The sequence below is a fragment of the Salmo salar genome, chromosome 24, assembly GCF_965601325.2.
Source record: "Salmo salar chromosome 24, fSalSal1, whole genome shotgun sequence".
Classification (NCBI taxonomy): Eukaryota; Metazoa; Chordata; class Actinopteri; order Salmoniformes; family Salmonidae; genus Salmo; species Salmo salar.
The window spans coordinates 38,414,066-38,435,959 of record NC_138314.1 but is presented as its reverse complement, the minus strand read 5'-3'; the positions used below and the strand labels follow the sequence as shown (position 1 = coordinate 38,435,959).

Genomic DNA, 21,894 nt, shown 5'->3' with positions numbered 1-21,894 from the left:
TCAGAGCAGTTGATGTTGCAAGTGGTGTTGGGGAACTTCACTTTGAAGCACTGAGGCATTGTGTTCTGGATTGTCTCCCTCAGCAGGCATGGAATGTAGATCTTCATGTGGTCCTCCATTGTCTCAATCCAGAAGGACATTATTCTGCTCACTACTCCCTGGGAGACAGCAAATCGTTCAGCAAGATCACCCTGGAGTAGATTCGGCTTCAGCTTCATCAAGGTTATCAGTATTTCATCAGTGATATGCATTTTGAAGAGAGCCGTGTAGAATTTCTGCAGAAAAGCTACATGGTCAAAGAAAACACTAAGAGGAAGGCCAGTATACAACATTGAGCTAGTGTCATTCTTCAGGATGATGTGGGTCAATGGCTCTGCACCACCACATTGGGTTTGTTTGTGGCAGATGGGCTTGTTGACTGGTTCTCTTGACACGTAGCTGTCATCAGTCAGTGCTGGAATCTCCCATTGAGTATCAGCATCTTTATGCTGCGGTGGTATTAGCACACTCAGATCAGACCCTGGCCGGGGACTTTAATGCAGGCAAACTTAAATCCATTTTACCTCATTTCTACCAACATGTTACATGTGCACCCAAAGTAAAAAAAAACTCAAGACCATCTTTACTCCACACACAGAGATGCATACAAAACTCTCCCCGGCCCTCCATTTGGCAAATCTGACCATAATTCTATCCACCTGATTCCTGCTTACAGGCAAAAATTAAAGCAGGAAGTACCAGTGACTCGCTCAATATGGAAGTGGTCAGATGACACGGATGCTACGCTACAGGACTGTTTTGCTAGCACAGACTGGAATATGTTCCGGGATTCATCCAATGGCATTGAGGAGTATATCACCTCAGTCATCGGCTTCATCAATAAGTGCATCGACGATGTCATCCCCACAGTGACCGTACGTACATATCCCAACCAGAAGCCATGGATTACAGGCAACATCCGCATCGAGCTAAAGGCTAGAGCTTCCGCTTTAAAGGAGCGGGACACTAATCTGGACGCTTATAAGAAATCCCGCTATGCCCTCAGACAAAACATCAAACAAGCAAAGCGTCAATACAGAATTAAGATTGAATCCTACTACACCGGCTTTGACGCTCGTCGGATGTGGCAGGGCTTGAAAACTATTACGGACAGCAAAGGGAAACACAGACGCGAGCTGCCCAGTGACGCGAGCCTACCAGACGAGCTAAATGCATTTTATATTCGCTTCGAGGCAAGCAACACTGAAGCATGCATGAGAGCACCAGCTGTTCTGGATGACTGTGTGATAACGCTCTCGGTAGTCGATGTGAGCAAGACCTTTAAACAGGTCAACATTCACAAAGCCGCGGGGCTTGAGGGATTACCAGGATGTGTACTCAAAACATTAGTTTATTCGTTTTTTTAATGTACATATTCTTATTCATTCCTTTACACTTGTGTGTATAAGGTAATTGTTGTGAAATTGTTAGGTTAGATTACTCGTTGGATATTACGGCATTGTCGGAACTAGAAGCACAAGCATTTCGCTACACTCGCATTAACATCTGCTAACCATGTGTATGTGACAAATAAAATTTGATTTGATGTGTCTTCACTGACAATTTCAACCTCTCCCTGTCCAAATCTATAATACCTACATGTTTCAAGCAGACCACCATGTGTCCAAGGAAGCGAATGTAACCTGCCTAAATGATTACCTCCCCGTAGCACTCACGTCAGTAGCCATGAAGTGCTTTGAAAAGCTGGTCATGGCTCACATCAACAGCATCCTCCCAGATACCCTAGACCCACTCCAATTCGCATACCGCCCCCAACAGATCCACAGATGACGCAATCTCAAACGCACTCCACACTGCCCTTTCCCACCTGGACAAAAGGAACACCTATGTGAGAATGCTGTTCATTGACTACTGCTCAGCGTTCAACACCATAGTGCCCCTGAAGCTCATCACTAAGCTAAGGACCCTGCGACTAAACACCTCCTTCTGCAACTGGATCCTGGACTTCCTGATGGGCCGCCCCTAGATGTTAAGGGTTGGCAACAACACGTCCGCCACGCTGATCCTCAACACTGGGGTCTCTCAGGGGTGTGTACTTAGTCCCCTCCTGTACTCCCTGTTTACCCACGACTGTGTGGCCAAGCACGACTCCAACTCCATCATTAAGTTTGCTGACGACACAACAACCTAAAGGGAGGAGGTCAGAGACCTGGCAGTGTGGTGCCAGGACAACATCCTCTCCCTCAATGTGAGCAAGACAAAGGAGCTGATCGTGGACTAAGGAAAAGGCGGGCCGAACAGGCCCCCATTAACATTGACGGGGCTGTAATGGAGAGGGTCGAGAGTTTCAAGTTCCTTGGTGTCCACATCACCAACAAACTATCATGGTCCAAGCACACCAAGACAGTCGTTAAGAGGGCATGACAACACCTTTTCCCACTTCTCAGGAAAAGGATGCTCTTCAGTCAGCCTCTTGTCCACGAAGTGTTGTGGCATCCCCTTACCGAACATAAAATGGCCGTTTTGCGTGAATCCATCTTTGAAAATTTGTAAGAAGCGATAATGACTCAGTAGTAAAATCGAATTCATTTATAGCATAGATTCTCTACGTACCTCTCCATCGAATAGCCTAATGGGCCAAATTTTAGCTTGCAAATGATCTAGCAAATTCGAGATGAAATTATGACATTCATTCTTTTTTTATTCTTCCATCACTTGCCGAATAAAAACTTAATACGGCCCTACCTCTGAAAAAGTTAATTGGTACAGATATGCTGAAGTGGACTCGGCCAGAGTACCATTAGCCGGAACCCAGAGTAATATGATTCTGCCGGACTCGGGAAGAGCTTAGCCCGTATGAAGCCCCCAGAGTCCGAGTCGATGCCAAGTCCCCGAGTCTCAAACGGAATAGGCCCGAACCCACCGTGTTGACTGGGTACTTGGCAAAATATAGCTAGCTAGCTTTCATCGCTTGTTGGTTAGCTACCTAGCCAATGTTAGCTCTCATCTGACTGGTATAATGTTACGTTAGCTAGCTAGCTAGCTAATCAAAACAAAACCACATTCATTGGCTAGCTACAGTACCTTGCCTGTTTGTTAGCTAGCTAGCTTTCAGCTGACTGGTGTTAGCTAGCTACAGAACTTTGTACAAGCATGCTAACGTTAGCTAGGTAACATTAGCTACCTAGCTAATCAAAATATCAGTTTGCATTTATTGATTAACCTCAGCTTGAATACCACCAAATAGCTAGCTATATACAATAGTCTAGGTTTGTTCGCATAGACTTCTTACAACTGGCAGCATGGTGCAGCTGTGCTGTTGCCAAGCAACCAACCCTGTGTTAGAACTATGAGTTTCAGCGAAAAAAGAAGTAAACATTGTAAGAATTGTTACAAAAGGTAGCACGCGAGAGCGATAAATTATATATTTAATAAAAACTGTTGCACCTGTAAACTTAGTCAATCTGGCATTTTAAATCCAATGATCACTTTATGGACGCTATAGTCTCGTTTTAATCTGAAGTCTAGAATTTGAGCTAGGTAGGTGCAAGAAATCGTAAAACTCAATTGCTAATGACACTGTTAAGAATTCCGGTATGTGAATCTTAGTAATGGACAGACGGCTCACGAGGAGAGGTGGGGAGTGTGTCGACTACCTCCCATCAAGTTGCTTGCGAATTTTTTTATCCAGATTGGTGTGATATTGGTTTAGATATGATGATAGGGAGATTTTAATTGAACACTGAGCTTCAACCAATATCTATGTACACTTTCTTTAAATTCTGCTGTCTGTATTCTGTCTTTAAATGTTGTCTATCACTAGCAGCACCGTATCACCAAGTAACTGGTTGACGAATAAAGGTGATTCTGATTTTTTAACACTAGTCTTAATTAACACTGTAGTCTAAATACGAATTCAAATAACTGCGTATCATACAACAATGAATAATTTTTGTAACTTTATTCTTGTACATCTCACTTGTTTTGTTACTCCAATATATCAATACGAAATAAACTCAGCGTTTTATCAGCTCCTTTAATAATAAAAGTTATATTAAACGCATAGGCTATCGTCTACTTGATGTGGAACATCAACATGCACTCGACCGCGGCAATTTTGACAGCGGAAATGATGAGGACAAAACTTTTTCCGCGTAGTTTCATCTGTGTGAAGCCAGCAAAGCCAACCAACAGCAGCTGGCAACAAACATGCTGCGATTTCTGCAAGATCCTTTCAAAATATAAGTCCCGCGAATAAAAGGCATACAATAAAACAAAGGCCTTAGTATTGGAGTATTTTCTGTTAGATTCTCATTTAACATTATATATACACAAACATTATTTTTAAACTTTCATTCAATACCAACAATTGGTAATCGTTTTGGAGGATGTGCAGGTTTAGCTTGTTCTGCAGGATTTAATAAAACATTTTTTGACTTCTGTAGGAATAAATTCTAAATCAAATCAAAGTTTATTGGTCACGTACCCAGATTTGCAGTTGTTATCACAGGTGCAGTGAAATGCTTGTGTTTCTAGCTCCAACAGTGCAGTAATACCTAGCAATACAAAACAATACTACACAAATAATGCAAAAGTAAAAATAAAGAAATTAAGAAATATCAGAACGAGCAATGTCAGAGTCCGGAATATATATATATATAATGGTGTGTATAGACAGTATGGATACTATATGAATAGAAAAGTAGTTATATAGGATGAGCCATGAATATTATTGAACTCAGATGTCTGTGCCATAAGTCGATGATAGAGGTTTTGTTTAGAAGTTATATGATACCCTACTGTCAAACCTATGCCATGCAATGAGTTTTCTGCAGGACCGCGTGCCCATGGTCCCCAACCTCCAGGGGGCCCCCAATGATTTTGTCCTAATGTTTGAGTCACTCAGAAAGTATATGAACATGGCCTTGGCAAAATGTCTAGAATTTCAGAAAATTGGCTTTAAAACGGCAAATTCTTTCACAGATTATCCGGCCCTGAATTGTTCCATGGGCTTGACACAGACATCATTTTGATTCTCTTTGAGGTTAGATATTGATTATGCAATAGTAAAATAAGTATTTTACTTAGGCTACATAACATTGTCAGTCATCATTTCCTGCAATAAAATAAAATAAAATTGTATTGGTCACATACACATATTTTGCTGATGTTATTACGGGTGTTGCGGAATGATTGTGTTCCTAGCTCCAACAGTGCAGTAGTACCTAACAATTCATTATACTTTCCGAAATGTGTCGTTAAGTCATCGTTAAGACCTCTAACTTCATCATTCATTTCATTTCACTGCCGTCATGTTCGTGCTTTTTTCTTTCCTTTAGTTACGTACTTTTATTGTGAAGGTTTTTCTAAAACGTCACCCGGAACTGACGACCTCGATCTCGCCAATGTTGCTGGCTTCACACCAGTCAGTTTCGTTCCTGAAAACACATTCAACATGCGAGAGAAAGCAACGGGCTTTGGGGCTTGCAGGTACATTCTAAGTATATATGTATTATTATTATGTACCGCAGTTTGTTTTAGTTATTATAAATGTTTCACAACGCATATGGGTTATGCTACGTCCACGTTTTTGGTATTTCGTCGTGCTATGGGTGTCCATCCAAGATAACATAGAACGTGAGTATAGCCTATTGTCAAGAGCCTTGTGTCAAATTTGGTCTTGTTTCCGAAGTGCTCAAAACAGAGCGCCAATCGTTGGAATAAGTGTCGTTAAAAATCAGCTAGCTTGCTTGTAGTTAATTGTCCACACATAGTAGCTAATTTCGGTAAAGTTTTATCATGAATTCCAACTGTGTTTAGCAAGCCACTGTAGAAATGTGTACATTTCTGGATTAAATTTAAAGGGCCGTCCACTCCATCCCCGACGTGACTAAATTACTGGTTTGCCACTTCTTTGGTTAGTTTCTTGCAAAACATTTGATAACTAGCAAAGTTCTTCTCAGAAAGACAACCACGTCAGACCACAAACGGGATTTAGTTAAAATTGCCAAACTTTCTGAATGGCAATGTATTACTGTTTTTACTGTCACACACCTGTGACCTGTTCAGAAAGTTAACGTTGTGTAACGTTAATATAGTGTTATGTAGAACTAACATGCCTCTCTGACATGTTGAAATAAGAAATAATGTATATCTGAAACGTTTGCCTACTGAATGACCTTGGGCTGCGTTCAGAAACACAGTCAATCTGTCAGTATATGGAATTGGTGTTGTTTTGAACACCTGGTTGGCATTAGTGAGTGAACATTGCAGATAGACATGGAGTTATAAAGCCGGTATGATTTTTTATTGTCAGACATGCATGTGTTCTAGTACATGTCTGTATGCTGTACAAAATGTTGCCTTCCTGAATGTGGGCCCCTTCTAGCTTTTTGCAACATTATGCAACTCTACTGAAGATAACCGAGCAGTAGTCAGCACAAAGTAGCCTATACTTGTCCTTTGGTTTCTCAGAGGGTGGTTGTTTCACAATTTCTTAAAATATGTCACTTGCTGCTTGGGGGGCACACACAAAGATCAGACTTGGAATCCATACTGAATATCCCTTGGACCGGCTTGGACTGGTTATCAGCGTCCTTCCAAGAATTATTGGCGAGCTTCTGCTGGATTTGCCTTTCACTGGAAGTAGCCTACTCCGTAGTCTCTGCAAACCGCTTTGTGACTGCACTACACACTGCATTTATTTATGCAAGTGTCAGTGATGGTGAACGCTTGGTGCGGTGTAAACCCAGCCTTAGCCTGAACCCCAAAATGTTACGCTTTGGATTAGGGCAATTCCATGGTAACTGAGTGATGCTGAGATTTGTCACTTTAAAATGTCAAACAAAAATCTATAATTGCAAAGTTTAACAAACCATACATCTCTATGCACAAGGTCTATGTTTAACAATTTCCAGTGAAATTGTTTACAGAAACACATTTACTTGAAGAACAGTGAAGATGTAAAGTTTGGTAACAGAATGATGGCACAAACAGCACAAAAAATATTTGGTCTTCAGATTGGTTGAAGGTAGTCCAATGCCTGACAAATTAATTCAAATTAGTTTTACATAAGACAAATGATTCTGACGATTCCGACAACAAATGTGTAAAACTCAGAGCGATGTTCTGTTTGAATTCCAGGCTATAGCAAATAGGAGCAAATAAGCCTAGAAAGTTGAAGAGCGGTGTGCACGGTTTCAGGAGAACGTGACATCAATACGTAGGCCTACCTTTTGCAAAATGTTTCATTATGTCACCATCATTTACAGTATGTCCATATTGGTGTTTGGTACCAGCTCACAAAAACTTGTTTGGGAATATTTTTGTTCTTACCTATGCTGGTTCCCAAAACTACTTGGCTTATAGGCTAATAGTTCTCTGCTATAGCCTATGTTTGAAATGTGTACACAAGCTCAATCGGCAGAATAAATGGCGTTCTGATGAGCTCTGTTGTGTGTGTGTGACTCGCATGGAAACATCAGTCGTACACATGATTACAGGATGCAGAAGAGAGGAACAATTGGGGAAGCTGGTGCTGTTGCACAATCCCTTTGTTATAGACTTAAATCAAAACAATAATTATCTCAGCGAAGCTATAGGCCTAAGAGGTGTGTCAGAGCGTGCTCGTCTGCCTGAACCCAGCTTTTATACACAAAACAAATCCTACATTTTTGTCTTCAAAGTAGAGTGATGAAAGGACTTCTTTAAAGTCTCTTGAAGGGCAAAATGAACTGCATCACTATGTTCACTTCTCTGTTCTAAACCTGCCACGTGTGCAGGTTTGTATGTGTTCTAGTTGCATGTTGTTAGGCTATGATGTTTCTTGCATACCTACATGTATGCTTGTCTATTCCTGGTGCTTTTCACATCTCAAGCCCTTTGCCGACTCTGAAACTATAAAACCATTAGCACACATGGATCAGCTTCTGCCATGCATGAATACATGTCCTTTTAAAGAGATGTTATCACCAACTATGCTTTCCGGTCCGTTAAGCGTTAACAAGAATTCCATAGATTTCAGTGGTCCATGAGCTCTGACCCTCATCGGCCCTACAGTAATGTAAGTGTAGATCAGTGTTTCTCAGCCTAGAGGCACTGCTGCCTAGGATGTTGCTGACCACGGTGACTGGCCCCTCTTATTATGGCCTAAGCTAGTTTTAATGTAAGGCTGTCCTTCTACCTCAATGGAATGCTTATGTTGCGCCCTGGTACTTGAAGGTCATGAAACAAATAGAGAGGCTGAACCCCACACCCTCACAGTAAGTTTGGACCCCTCCCACAGGGGAACAGTGTGTTATGATCTGAGTTGGTGATATGCAAGCCCTCTCTCCAGCCCTGTGTGTTTGAGATGAGTGCTGCTCACTGGCAGACAGCTAGGGAGGGTTGCTATGTGGTGTCTTTAGGCCTTACTGCCAGACAGCTAGGGAGGGTTGCTATGTGGTGTCTTTAGGCCTTACTGGCAGACGGCTAGGGAGGGTTGCTATGTGGTGTCTTTAGGCCTTACTGCCAGACAGCTAGGGAGGGTTGCTATGTGGTGTCTTTAGGCCTTACTGGCAGACGGCTAGGGAGGGTTGCTATGTGGTGTCTTTAGGCCTTACTGGCAGACGGCTAGGGAGGGTTGCTATGTGGTGTCTTTAGGCCTTACTGGCAGACGGCTAGGGAGGGTTGCTATGTGGTGTCTTTAGGCCTTACTGGCAGACAGCTAGGGAGGGTTGCTATGTGGTGTCTTTAGGCCTTACTGGCAGACGGCTAGGGAGGGTTGCTATGTGGTGTCTTTAGGCCTTACTGGCAGACAGCTAGGGAGGGTTGCTATGTGGTGTCTTTAGGCCTTACTGGCAGACGGCTAGGGAGGGTTGCTATGTGGTGTCTTTAGGCCTTACTGGCAGACAGCTAGGGAGGGTTGCTATGTGATGTCTTTAGGCCTTACTGCCAGACAGCTAGGGAGGGTTGCTATGTGGTGTCTTTAGGCCTCACTGCCAGACAGCTAGGGAGGGTTGCTATGTGGTGTCTTTAGGCCTTACTGGCAGACAGCTAGGGAGGGTTGCTATGTGGTGTCTTTAGGCCTCACTGGCAGACGTCTAGGGAGGGTTGCTATGTGGTGTCTTTAGGCCTTACTGGCAGACGGCTAGGGAGGGTTGCTATGTGGTGTCTTTAGGCCTCACTGGCAGACGGCTAGGGAGGGTTGCTATGTGGTGTCTTTAGGCCTTACTGGCAGACGGCTAGGGAGGGTTGCTATGTGGTGTCTTTAGGCCTCACTGCCAGACAGCTAGGGAGGGTTGCTATGTGGTGTCTTTAGGCCTCACTGACAGACGGCTAGGGAGGGTTGCTATGTGGTGTCTTTAGGCCTTACTGGCAGACAGCTAGGGAGGGTTGCTATGTGGTGTCTTTAGGCCTCACTGGCAGACGTCTAGGGAGGGTTGCTATGTGGTGTCTTTAGGCCTTACTGGCAGACGGCTAGGGAGGGTTGCTATGTGGTGTCTTTAGGCCTTACTGGCAGACGGCTAGGGAGGGTTGCTATGTGGTGTCTTTAGGCCTTACTGGCAGACGGCTAGGGAGGGTTGCTATGTGGTGTCTTTAGGCCTTACTGGCAGACGGCTAGGGAGGGTTGCTATGTGGTGTCTTTAGGCCTCACTGACAGACAGGATTGGGAGGGTTGCTATGTGGTGTCTTTAGGCCTCACTGGCAGACAGCTAGGGAGGGTTGCTATGTGGTGTCTTTAGGCCTTACTGCCAGACAGCTAGGGAGGGTTGCTATGTGGTGTCTTTAGGCCTCACTGGCAGACAGCTAGGGAGGGTTGCTATGTGGTGTCTTTAGGCCTTACTGCCAGACAGCTAGGGAGGGTTGCTATGTGGTGTCTTTAGGCCTCACTGGCAGACAGCTAGGGAGGGTTGCTATGTGGTGTCTTTAGGCCTTACTGGCAGACAGCTAGGGAGGGTTGCTATGTGGTGTCTTTAGGCCTTACTGGCAGACAGCTAGGGAGGGTTGCTATGTGGTGTCTTTAGGCCTTACTGGCAGACAGCTAGGGAGGGTTGCTATGTGGTGTCTTTAGGCCTTACTGGCAGACAGCTAGGGAGGGTTGCTATGTGGTGTCTTTAGGCCTCACTGGCAGACAGCTAGGGAGGGTTGCTATGTGATGTCTTTAGGCCTTACTGCCAGACGGCTAGGGAGGGTTGCTATGTGGTGTCTTTAGGCCTTACTGGCAGACGGCTAGGGAGGGTTGCTATGTGGTGTCTTTAGGCCTTACTGGCAGACAGCTAGGGAGGGTTGCTATGTGGTGTCTTTAGGCCTCACTGACAGACGGCTAGGGAGGGTTGCTATGTGGTGTCTTTAGGCCTTACTGGCAGACAGCTAGGGAGGGTTGCTATGTGGTGTCTTTAGGCCTCACTGGCAGACAGCTAGGGAGGGTTGCTATGTGGTGTCTTTAGGCCTTACTGGCAGACAGCTAGGGAGGGTTGCTATGTGGTGTCTTTAGGCCTCACTGGCAGACAGCTAGGGAGGGTTGCTATGTGGTGTGTTGAGGCCTCACTGACAGACGGCTAGACAGCAGTAAAATGACAATAGCCAGACGGGGGTACCGGTACAGACTTAATGTGCATGGGGGACCCGGTTAGTTGAGATAATATGTACATGTAGGTAGAGTTATTAAAGGGTCTATGCATAGATGATAACAACAGAGAGTAGCAGCGGTGTAAGGGGTGGGACAATGCAAAAAGTCTGGGTAGCCATTTGATTAGATGTTCAGGAGTCTTATGGCTTGGGGGTAGAAGCTGTTTAGAAGCCTCTTGGACCGAGACATGGCGCTCCAGTACTGCTTGCCATGCGGTTGTAGAGAGAACCGTCTATGACTAGGGTGGCTGGAGTCTTTGACAATTTTTTTGTGCATTCCTCTGACACCGCCTGCTATAGAGGTCCTGGATGGCAGGAAGCTTGGCCCCAGTGATTTACTGGGCCATTCGCACTACCCTCTGTACTGCCTTGTGTTCGGAGGCCGAGCAGTTGCCATACCAGGCAGTGATGCAACCAGTCAGGATGATCTCGATGGTGCAGCTGTAGAACCTTTTGAGGATCTGAGGACCCATGCCAAATCCTTTTAGTCTCCTGAGGGGGAATATGTTTTGTGTTGCCCTCTTCACGACTGTCTTGGTGTGCTTGGACCATGTTAGTTTGTTGGTGATGTGGACACCAAGGAACTTGAAGCTCTCGACCTTCTCCACTGCAGCCCCGTCGATGAGAGTGGGGGCGTGCTCGGTCCTCCTTTTCCTGTAGTCCACAATCATCCTCTTTGTCTTGATCACGTTGAGGTGGAGATTGTTGTCCTGGCACCACACCGCCAGGTCTCTGACCTCCTCCCTATAGGCTGTCTCGTTGTTGTCGGTGATCAGGCCTACCACTGTTGTCATCAGCAAACCTAATGATGGTGTTGGAGTCGTGCCTGGCCGTGCAGTCATGAGTGAACGGAGTACAGGAGGGGACTGAGCACGCACCCCTGAGGGGCCACTGTGTTGAGGATCAGCGTGGCGGATGTATTGTTACCTACCCTTACCACCTGGGGGTGCCCTGTCAGGAAGTCCAGGATCCAGTTGCAGACGGAGGTGTTTCGTCCCAGGGTCCTTAGCTAATTGATGAGCTTTGAGAGCACTGTGGTGTTGAACCCTGTGCTATTCATTGACGACAGCTTTCTCACATAGGTGTTCCTTTTGTCCAGGTGGGAAAGGGCAGTGTGGAGTGCAATAGAGATTGTATCATCTGTGGATCTGTTGAGGCGGTATGCAAATTGGAGTGGGTCTAGGGTTTCTGGGATAATGGTGTTGACGTGAGCCATGACCAGCCTTTCAAAGCACTTCATGGCTACAGACGTGAGTGCTACGGGTCGGTAGTCATTTAGGCAGGTTACCTTAGTGTTCTTGGGCACAGGCACTATGGTGATCTGCTTAAAACATGTTGGTATTACAGACTCGGACAGGGAGAGGTTGAAAATGTCAGTGAAGACACTTGCCAGTTGGTCAGCGCATGCTCGGAGTACACGTCCTGATAATCCGTCTGGCCCTGCGGCCTTGTGAATGTTGACCTATTTAAAGGTCTTACTCACATCTGCTGTGGAGAGCGTGATCACACAGTCTTCCGGAACAGCTGGAGCTCTCATGCATGTTTCAGTGTTTTCCTCGAAGCGAGCATAGAAATAGTTTAGCTCATCTGGTAGGCTTGTGTCACTGGGCAGCTCTCGGCTGTGCTTCCCTTTGTAGTCTGTAATGGTTTGCAAGCCCTGCCACATCCGCAGAGCGTCATAGCGTGTAGTACGATTCGATCTTAGTCCTGTATTGATGCTTTGCATGTTTGATGGTTCGTCGGAGGGAATAGCGCGATTTCTGTCCGGGTTAGAACCCCGCTCCTTGAAAGCGGCAGCTCTAGCCTTTAGCTCAGTGCGGATGTTGCCTGTAATCCATGGCTTCTGGTTGGGGTATGTACGTACGATCACTGTGGGGATGACGTCATCGATGCACTTATTGATGAAGCCAATGACTGATGTGGTGTCCTCAATGCCATCGGAAGAGTCCCGGAACATATTCCAGCCTGTGCTAGCAAAACAGTCCTGTAGCTTAGCTTCTGATTCATCTGACCACCTTTTTATTGATATAGTCACTGGTGCTTCCTGCTTTAATTTTTGCTTGTAAGCAGGAATCGGGAAGATAGAATTATGGTCAGATTTGCCAAATGGAGGGAGAGCTTTGTATGCATCTCTGTGTGTGGAGTAAAGGTGGTTCAGAGCTTTTTCCCCTCTGGTTGCACATTTAACATGCTGATAGAAATTTGGTCAAATGATTTAAGTTTCCTTGCATTAAAGTCCCCGGCCACAAGGAGCGCCACCTTTGGGTGAGCGTTTTCTTGTTGGCTTATGGGGGAATACAGCTCATTTAATGCTGTCTTAGTGCCAACTTCTGACTGTGGTGTGGTATGTAAACAGCTACGAAAAATGCAGATGAAAACTCTCTCGGTAGATAGTGTGGTCTACAGCTTATCATGAGATACTCTACCTCAGGCGAGCAATAGCTCAAGACTTCCTTAGATATCGTGCACCAGCTGTTATTTACAAAAAGAAACAGTACGCCGCCCCTTTTCTTACCAGACGCCGCTGTTCTATCCTGACGGTGCAGCATATAACCAGCCAGCTGTATGTTGATAGTGTCGTCGTTCAGCCACGACTCCATGAAGCATAAGATATTACTGTTTTGAATGTCCCATTGGTAGTTAAATCTTCCGCGTAGGTCATCTATTTTATGTACTACTGTACACATGCATGGCAGGAGAGAAGACTATGATTTGTGTGTGCGTGTGTACTATGTAGGAACCCATGTGTTGAGGTGGGGGGGGGTGTCTTTGTGTCTCTATGGAAACAGTAATGAGAGACTTGTTAGTTTTTGCAAGTGGATATTGATTGTAGGCCTATAAGTAGGTAGTGTAGCCTACATGCAGTGCTGTCGTGGTTCACTTGAGTGTTGGGGCTCTCTACTCATTGTGAATGATCTTGGAGGTTCATGCTTTGAAAATATGAGAAACTTCAATTGATAAAAGACACAATCCTTGAAAGATTTTCTGTATGTGTGGTGGGGGGGTATCAAGACAAGTCAGCAGCCTACAGTAGGACAGGAAGAGGAGTGGAGAAGCGGAAGTAGGAACCCTCAAACATAGCTCAGACAGTGAGGAGGAGTGAGAGCAGGCATGTGCACAGACAGGGCTCTACCTGCCACGTTACCCTTCCAGTCTCCGACAGGGCTCTACCTGCCCCGTTACCCTTCCAGTCTCCAACAGACGGGGCTCTACCTGCCACGTTACCCTTCCAGTCTCCAACAGACGGGGCTCTACCTGCCCCGTTACCCTTCCAGTCTCCAACAGACGGGGCTCTACCTGCCCCGTTACCCTTCCAGTCTCCAACAGACGGGGCTCTACCTGCCCCGTTACCCTTCCAGTCTCCAACAGACGGGGCTCTACCTGCCCCGTTACCCTTCCAGTCTCCAACAGACGGGGCTCTACCTGCCCCGTTACCCTTCCAGTCTCCAACAGACGGGGCTCTACCTGCCCCGTTACCCTTCCAGTCTCCAACAGACGGGGCTCTACCTGCCCCGTTACCCTTCCAGTCTCCAACAGACGGGGCTCTACCTGCCCCGTTACCCTTCCAGTCTCCAACAGACGGGGCTCTACCTGCCCCGTTACCCTTCCAGTCTCCAACAGACGGGGCTCTACCTGCCCCGTTACCCTTCCAGTCTCCAACAGACGGGGCTCTACCTGCCCCGTTACCCTTCCAGTCTCCAACAGACGGGGCTCTACCTGCCCCGTTACCCTTCCAGTCTCCAACAGACGGGGCTCTACCTGCCCCGTTACCCTTCCAGTCTCCAACAGACGGGGCTCTACCTGCCCCGTTACCCTTCCAGTCTCCAACAGACGGGGCTCTACCTGCCCCGTTACCCTTCCAGTCTCCAACAGACGGGGCTCTACCTACCCCGTTACCCTTCCAGTCTCCAACAGACGGGGCTCTACCTGCCCCGTTACCCTTCCAGTCTCCAACAGACGGGGCTCTACCTGCCCCGTTACCCTTCCAGTCTCCAACAGACGGGGCTCTACCTGCCCCGTTACCCTTCCAGTCTCCAACAGACGGGGCTCTACCTGCCCCGTTACCCTTCCAGTCTCCAACAGACGGGGCTCTACCTGCCCCGTTACCCTTTCAGTCTCTAAAGTGCCCTTTTCAGTGGCGGTATAATTTCCCCGAAAATGATATTTTTAAAATACATTCTTCACATTGTTGTTCAACCCACTGCCCTCAAATCGTCCTCAAATTATCATCTGTGCTTCAGAACCAAACAGTTGTGCGTCTTGATTGTTGACCAATGACCAGTCCTCAGCATTGGTGCACAAAGGTGGGCGCGCATATCCAGATTAATGACCAGAAATAACTTGTTTCATTTCCTCCCGTTTTGCCTGCCAAAAACAGAGTTGGTCTACGTTTATCACCCATTTTAAAATACAGTTTAGCAGTCTACTACTGACTCATCTTAGCCAGAACAGTCTACTACTGACTCATCTTAGCCAGAACAGTCTACTACTGACTCATCTTAGCCAGAACAGTCTACTACTGACTCATCTTAGCCAGAACAGTCTACTACTGACTCATCTTAGCCAGAACAATAGGCTACCTGGCGATTTGATTGATAATTTTTACATTTCAGATAGGCCTAGCTTGGGTGGCTACTTGTTATAGATAAGCAGCCGGAACATCGCACCGCCTTCAATATTATGGGATGATAGTTGTGAGGAAGAACTACCCGGCTGGTAATGAGCACTTTGCAGGCAGGCTGCCTTCTAAAGACATGTTGGCCGTAAGATTTTTCTTGCTCTGGACTCCAGAGAAATGATATGATATACACTGCATTCAGAAAGTATTCACACCCCTTGACTTTTTCCACATTTGCTTATGTTACAGCCTAAATTTAAAATGGATTAAATTAAGATGTTTTTTTTTTTTTTTAAATCACTGGCTTACACACACTACCCCATAATGTCGAAGTGGAATTATGTTTTTAGACATTTTTACAAATTAATAAAAAACTGAAAAACTGAAATGTCTTCAGTAAGTATTCTACCCATTTGTTATGGCAAGCCTTAATAAGTTCAGGAGTACACATTTGGTTAAACAAGTCCCATAAGTTGCATGGAATCACTATGTTCAATAATAATGTTTACCATGATTTTATAGATGGGTGAGGTTATTTTTTTTAAATCAATTTTTAATTCAGGCTGTAACACAACAAAAAGTGAAATAAGTCAAAGGGGTATGAATACTTTCTGAAGGCACTGTATCCCAAGTTGATATTGGCTGCTAACATGAATGACTTTCAGCTCTAAATGCAGGTGTAAAACACAGTTTATTTCTGTAGCCTAGATTGCATTTTGTAAATGCATTACTGTTTATGGCGGTAATAACAGGCTACATTTGCACAGGGATTGTGAGCGCGTGTTTGCAAGCTTTGTATTATTCCTTTTTGGGGGTCGTGGGTCAATAAGTTTGAAAACCACTGGGATACATGATGGTGACAACAAATGGAGTTGGGTATGGTCATGGTAGGCTACAGTATTTCTGACCATCTTCTATTTTGACTGGAATTGGGTTGGTCATTGGTAATAAGTGCAGAATTCATTCCAGTTCAAAATAGTTTAGCAAAATACTTTACTTATCAGATTACTGCTTCCCCCTCTTCTTGTAAGAATTGCTCAGCTAGTGGTTCCTTGGACCAGTAGCCTAACAGATGGATGCGGAACCCCTGGTTTGACGTATGCTGACTACTCTGTTTGAGTTCTGATAAGAGTTGGCTCTTGGCCTGTTTCTTGGCATATGACCGTGTAGCTTACTTGGTGAGTGACTGATTTAATTTGCGTGAGGAGTGGAGTAACTTGTTTGTCTGGCAGGACTGAGTCCACTCCACTGACCTCCATCCCTGCGTGCCCCAGGGCTGAGTCCACTCCAATGGCCTCCAACCATCCATGCCCCAGGGCTGAGTCCACTCCAATGGCCTCCAACCATCCATGCCCCAGGGCTGAGTCCACTCCAATGGCCTCCAACCATCCATGCCCCAGGGCTGAGTCCACTCCAATGGCCTCCAACCATCCATGCCCCAGGGCTGAGTCCACTCCAATGGCCTCCAACCATCCATGCCCCAGGGCTGAGTCCACTCCAATGGCCTCCAACCATCCATGCCCCAGGGCTGAGTCCACTCCAATGGCCTCCAACCATCCATGCCCCAGGGCTGAGTCCACTCCAATGGCCTCCAACCATCCATGCCCCAGGGCGTGTCTTTGATGAGGTGTGGGAGGTGTCCTCTTTCATTCTCCACTCGGCTTGATTATTAAAAGATAATCACGGGTTTTGATTTAAAAAAAAATATCATTGAATGAATTATGAAATAATTACATTCAAATTATTTTGATAGATTTTATGGCAATTTCAAAGGCCAAAATAGTGAACATTCAATTGCCAAAACAATATTCCATTGTTTCTGTCAGGTCCACATTGGGTAGACATCACTAGGACGTTTCTATGAATAGTACAATATTTCAGTTGTGTATATTACTTTTTATTTGATGACTTTGTCTTTCATTCCTTCAAAGTCATCATCTCATCTCTGCTCAGGCAGTAGTAGTCAGCCAGACAACGTTATCTCTGTTCTCCCCATACTGTAATGTCTTTAGTCATCCTATTTAGCTAGCCTGCCTAAGTATGCTGCAGAGCTGTCTGACAATCATTTGACCTGTTTTTTTCAAAGTAGATAAGGCATACTTTCATGAACTGTCTCTATCCCCCTCTCTCGTGGTTGTGTACTTCTCTCATGCGGTTCGCGGGCTGCGTGCATTCTATGTGCATCTACATAGCAGGTGTGAAAGTGCATCCATCTCTGTCCGAGCCGGAAAGAACAGGCGCAATAGATTATGGTCGTTGTAGTTATCACGTTTCCGCGCTGAACTAGGTTGAACAACTCCCTTCATCCCAGCGTCCCACATACTTCTTGGCTTGATTTTTCTCATGAATGATTTGATTTCTCTCTAGAGAAATGGCGCGTTAGGTTTTCATGATGAATAAAGGGGTGCTTGAGGTGAAGAATTTAACCGGAAAGTACCTGCTTAGGCCAGATGGTTCAGTAGTAGGGAGGGGCTAAATCTACTGTCTTCACTAGTTCAGATTTTGCCACTTCCTCCAACCAAAGTAAACAAAGCAGCTAGCTAGCGCACAAGATTTTCTTCTGCATTCCCGGATTAAAACTTTCACGGTATTTGTTAGCATAGCATTAGGCTACTAGATATGCTTGTCCTAGCTGAAGCATGCCAAATTTGCTTTTGGACTGCAGAACAGCTTATTTCCTTTCTTTTATTGCATTTTTTTTTATTAGTGTGCTTGCTGAAAGCAAAAACACTTATTCGCCACACCTTTTGTTATTGGCCTATCGCTTTCGCCTTAAACGCCATAACAGTAAAAGCTACCAACACCAAAACAACTTTTACAACCATAAATACTTCAGGACAAGCAAGCGCACACACTTTCTTTAGGAAATGTTATTGTTTCTGTACTGTAAACTATTAATTCCTGTCAGTTCCCGTCTCTCACCCCTCACTGTCTGACACAGGGAAAATCCTTACTTGTTCCCTGCATTTGGCTTGGCCTTCGCTACTTCATTCTCTATTTTCTAAATCTGGGAAATTGTGGAGTTGTTTCAGTGCGTCATAAGAATAGCTACATTGTGTTGTGTGGAGCTTGCATTGTTGTGAGTAAGCATGTTGAAGGACTGGGGACAAACGTTAGGAATTATGGCCCTCTTCTGCCAAAGTGGAATCCACTACTTTGGTAAAGTACCCATAAGCTACTAGAGGGGTAGAGAAAAGGTCCAGTTGCCGTTGAGATATAGGTTTATCCCACTAGAAGCCTATACTTTACAACCACTTTTTCATAATATATTTATTATTGCTTTACGCACATGGACAAAGAGTTGACACAGAAAACAGAACACAGCCTACACATCCCGGCCTACACCGATGTGCTCTCGTTGCTGTGTAGCGGCCAGCTGACAGACCCGTCTCGTCGCTGTGTAGCGGCCAGCTGACAGACCCGTCTCGTCGCTGTGTAGCGGCCAGCTGACAGACCCGTCTCGTCGCTGTGTAGCGGCCAGCTGACAGACCCGTCTCGTCGCTGTGTAGCGGCCAGCTGACAGACCCGTCTCGTCGCTGTGTAGCGGCCAGCTGACAGACCCGTCTCGTCGCTGTGTAACGGCCAGCTGACAGACCCGTCTCGTTGCTGTGTAGCGGCCAGCTGACAGACCCGTCTCGTTGCTGTGTAGCGGCCAGCTGACAGACCCGTCTCGTTGCTGTGTAGCGGCCAGCTGACAGACCCGTCTCGTTGCTGTGTAGCGGCCAGCTGACAGACCCGTCTCGTTGCTGTGTAGCGGCCAGCTGACAGACCCGTCTCGTTGCTGTGTAGCGGCCAGCTGACAGACCCGTCTCGTTGCTGTGTAACGGCCAGCTGACAGACCCGTCTCGTTGCTGTGTAGCGGCCAGCTGACAGACCCGTCTCGTTGCTGTGTAGCGGCCAGCTGACAGACCCGTCTCGTTGCTGTGTAGCGGCCAGCTGACAGACCCGTCTCGTTGCTGTGTAGCGGCCAGCTGACAGACCCGTCTCGTTGCTGTGTAGCGGCCAGCTGACAGACCCGTCTCGTTGCTGTGTAACGGCCAGCTGACAGACCCGTCTCGTTGCTGTGTAACGGCCAGCTGACAGACCCACTTTGTGTTTCAGCTTCCTCTCTGGCTCAGGGTAGTGAACTGAATGAGAGCTGGCTCCCACAGTTTCCAGGCCAGGGTACTGTAGGGTACGGTTTGTGTTGGAGACGGTTGCCAGGGCAGGGTTTCCTGTTCCTGAGATTGCTGCCTTAGTGCCACTGGTCACTAGAGCTTTCTTTTGTCTCAGTGAGTCTGCCACCTGGGTTCTCTCCCTTCCTCCAAGAGCCAGGCCAAAGCACATGAGGCTTTTACATGTCCACTTCTCTTGGTTCCCTGATTGTCAGTGTTTTTTGTACTTCCTTAGAAACACCTTGCATTCAAACACCAAACCTGTGCAATACGGAGAATCAACAACACCATTTGGGATTGGATCAAAGTTATTGTGTGGTAATAGGGGATGGCTACTCTGACAGTTGTTCATGTAGGCTAATAGTACAGGGGTTGTGGTAGATGTCTTTCTCTTGCGTAAAACAGCCTTAAAACAGTCAGGATTCTCTCTGTGTCATGCTAAGTTCAAGGTGAGTGTTTATCATCTGACGGGGATGAGCTCTTCACTGGGTCTACTGCAGCAGGCTTGAGGAGGGAGGGATCTTCTGTCTACTCCATGGCCTAAAGTAACCAGTGTTCCCAACGAGGAACACTGTTTAGTGTGTGAGCACAGATACCGACCTCTGAGATATAATTATGTCCACCCTGTTTAGAGGGCTTCCACTAGGACGGGGTGAGGGTTGTGTTGCTGCTCTGCCTCCAGTAGGCCAGGACAGTGTCACTGGAGGGTTAGGACAGTGTCACTGGAGGGTTAGGACAGTGTCACTGGAGGGTTAGGACAGTGTCACTGGAGGGTTAGGACAGTGTCACTGGAGGGTTAGGACAGTGTCACTGGAGGGTTAGGACAGTGTCACTGGAGGGTTAGGACAGTGTCACTCGGCAGACGGCTGAGCCCAAAGGGAATGCAGGGGGACAGACAGCCTTGGGCGAGGCAGGCACACAGTGAAGGAGAGGAAGTGTGTCTTGCAGTGCTGGAGGCTGCTGAGTCATGGCTGGGCTGGCTACACTGATAGAAACAGCCATCTGGGGGCCAGCAGCAGGGGTGGGAGTACCAGCAGGAGCATGCGTACAGGGGCTTTGGGGGCGGAGAAGAATGCTAGTGGGACATTGATGGTTGGTGATGCAATATTTCTGGATGCTGTCAACGGCTCTGACACACATTGTGACGTCTCTTTAAACCGTGTGAAAAACACATCACGTATGGTGGAGGTTTTGAGTTTCATCAGCCTTGGTCTTCTATCTCGAGGGAGGGAGAGGCCATAGAGAACAGCCTAGTGTGTTTATTGACACCATTAGGCCTTATCATGAGACCCTCCTCTTGAATAAGGAGAAGTTCCCAGTTGTAGCATCCATTTGAGAAATGCTGAAGCCAACTTCCTCAATCTGCCCTTCATTCACTCTCACATTACTATATTGGCTCCATTCATGTGGCCTTTTCCCTGTGTAAAGCGTATAAAACTGATCTGGGTTTAATCTAATCAGGTTTTCTTGCTCTCCTCTACCCCCACCATGCTGCTCCCTGCCTCAGCGCTCGCTAACAGAGGGGGAGCATCAGAGATGTGGCGTCCCAGTAACAAGGATTACTGTTTCTAACCCTCAGCAGGCAGTGGAACAGGGAACAAGGCGGATCTCAGTTTTGGTTCTGTAATACTACACATTATTCAAAAACCAACAAAACTCAGTGCTGGAATTATGTACTTTCATGGTGTATTAAACAATAATTTCCACATTGCTGCAAAGTTGGAGAAATTGTATGTAGAGTAGGGTTTACTGGTAAGGAAGTATTTCACTGTTCGTCTACACCTGTTTTACAAAGCATGTGACAAATAAATTAGATTATTCATAAGACAAATTAAATGTATCAGAGTTGGGCCTATTTGCGTCATCAAATCACATGTTATTTGTCACATGCTTCGTAAACAATAGATTAAGGCTTACAGTGAAATGCTAACTTACGGGCCTCTGCCAACAATGCAGAGAGACAATATATAGAACTAATAGAAAATAGAAACATAATAAATACATAATGAGTAACGACAACGGGGCTGTATACACTGGGTAGCAGTATCGAGTCGATGTGCAGGGGTACGAGGTAGTTGAGGTAGATGTGTAAATATAGCTAGGAGTAAAGTGTCAAGGCTACTGTATCATCCAGGGTTGAGCTTTTTTAGTCATTTGTGTAGTTGAGGCATGACGTTCTTGTCAATGTAGGCTACCTTTCCCTTATTAGTGTGCTAGCTCAAACAACAATACTCAATCTTACATGTACTCTTAATATTATTTGCTTTCTTCCATTAGCTCCAGTGCTTCAACAGATTTTTAAAACCATTATTTTTTTAAATAAATATGTTAACTTAAAAAGTGAAACTGCCACGTCTGTTTGGGATATTACACCAACAAAGGAGTTACTGCAAACAAACACCACTGTTTCCCCCTCAGACATCAATACATGTGCGATAGAACAGTAGAATAGGTACAGAATATTTCTTTAACAAACTGCTCCACTCCATTTAGTCAACAAAACAAAAACAATAA

General features: G+C 45.9%; 1 protein-coding gene across 2 annotated transcripts in view; it reads left to right on the top strand.

Annotated features, from left to right (window-relative positions):
* Nucleotides 1-5,406: 5,406 nt before the first annotated feature.
* The window catches only part of sh2b3 (SH2B adaptor protein 3), a 74,255-nt gene continuing 57,767 nt past the window's right edge, over nt 5,407-21,894 (top strand). The window contains exon 1 of one of the 2 annotated variants that reach the window (XM_014172546.3): nt 5,407-5,490. The gene's annotated coding sequence lies outside the window, so the exon portion shown is untranslated. Of the gene's footprint in view, nt 5,638-21,894 lie in introns of both variants that reach the window. The other variant, XM_014172547.3, reaches the window with a different exon arrangement.